Source organism: Myotis lucifugus, unplaced genomic scaffold (genome assembly GCF_000147115.1).
Source record: "Myotis lucifugus unplaced genomic scaffold, Myoluc2.0 scaffold_1405, whole genome shotgun sequence".
Lineage (NCBI taxonomy): Eukaryota > Metazoa > Chordata > Mammalia > Chiroptera > Vespertilionidae > Myotis > Myotis lucifugus.
The window spans coordinates 21,359-23,127 of record NW_005872453.1 but is presented as its reverse complement, the minus strand read 5'-3'; positions in this window follow the sequence as shown (position 1 = coordinate 23,127).

Here is a 1,769-nt window from a genome sequence, read left to right as displayed (position 1 = left end):
GGGGGGGGGGTCAGTGCAGGCTGAAGCCATGTTCAGTCCCCTCAGCAGAAAGGGAGCATCCTGGGCCTTCCCAACTCCCACCCAGGCCCACCCCTCATGTACCTTTTGACCCCATCCCCACCCTCCATTCAATTCCATCTCAGGCTCCAGCCACCAGCTGGTCACTCCCCTGGGAGGTGGTCTCCTCAGCCCCTCCTCTTTCTCCAACCTTTATCTTTTTTTTTTTTCAGCCTGTACCAGTCCTTCCCCCACTCCAGGAACGTGACCGTGATTGACACCTGCTGGTCTCCACCTTCTGAGCTTTTCCAGTTGGACGCCCCCCTTTCCCAGTGCCCTTCAAATAAAGAGAGAAAGAAAACTCGGGGTTGGCACATATGCACAGTGTGATTGTGGTTTATTCAATGTGTTTGGAGACATCCTGGTGTCTGGGATCAGGGCGTCCTGGCCAAGGAGAGAGCATAGGGTCACTTTGATGGGGATGGGGGTGCAGATCCATTTCTGCTTTCAGTGGGTCCCCCAAAATCTCACAAGGTGTGGGAGAGAGCAGCCAGCCTCAGCTTTATGGACAGGATCTCTGACAGGAAACCTGATAACAGAGGTGAACCCAGGAAACAGCTCCAAGCTCCTGAGGTGGGCCAAGGGCTTGGCCAGAGCCTGGAGGGCCAGGACAGGGCCAGGAAAGCTGATGGCAGGGCCGGCTCCTCAGAGCCCCGTGTCCCAGTGGGAGGAGGTGGCAGCTGGAGTCAGGAGGAGCTGACGCAGATGAAAGACTTGTGTGTGTGGTTCCACTGTGGCCCCCGGCACTAGGGGTTAGTGTGGTGGGAAAGTGGCTCAGTGTGCGGGGTTCTGCCAGCCCCTGGCCAGTGCGAGGGACCCAGATCCGTGCCCACGTCCTGCTAATCTCATGAAGAATCCAGGCCTCAGGAACCAGGGTGCTGGCTCAAAGTGTAGTCCTGGAACCAGCAGTATCTACAGCACCTGGGAGCTTGTAACAGTGCAGATTCTGGGGCCAGCCACAGACCTGAATTAGAGTCTCCACTAGAAGGAGATCCCAGGAGGTTGCCTGTATGAAAGCATAAGAGTCACTGGTCCAGGTGACCGTGTTCTTGACCACCTGAGGGACCCTGTAGGTTGGCATGTCCCTTCACCCGCCCCCATCACCCCATCTGAGTAGGGAGGCCAAGGAGCCAATGAATCAGAGGCCAAACCCAAGCTGGGAGCCAGATTTTGCCAGTCCCCACTTAGCCCTGGCTGAGTGCCTTCCTGGTTCCCCCTGAGAGCAGGAAACATGGCTCAGTCCCTTCAGCAGCCTTCCCGGGGAACATGTGTGTCCTTCACTCACCGCCATGCCCTTGACCCTTAGCCCCACCTCACGGGCTGTCATCCAGGAGCCCAATCGTTATTAGCCAAACTCTCATGAAGCTGGAGGCCCCAGAGCAAAACACAGAGACTGTAAGACAGGCTGTGCTCAGGCCTCCGCTAAACAGCTGGCATCCCCCCACCCATCGCCCACGGGGGATGCCTCCTGTGTGGGCTCAGCTGAGGCCTGTGCTCCCTCCCTCCATCCGGGTTGTCAGAGGTGCAGGTGTGCTGCCCGCCTATGCATTTCAGGTCAAGTTGGCACATCCCTTTGGCGGGGGGGGGGGGGGGGGGGGGGGAAGGGGGGGAAGGGGGGGTTTTTTCCCGAACAAGCTTTTAGGCCAAAAAAATTAAGGGAGTTCCCCTTTAAAAATAAACACACCCCCCAAAACCCCCACCCCCCCCCCCCC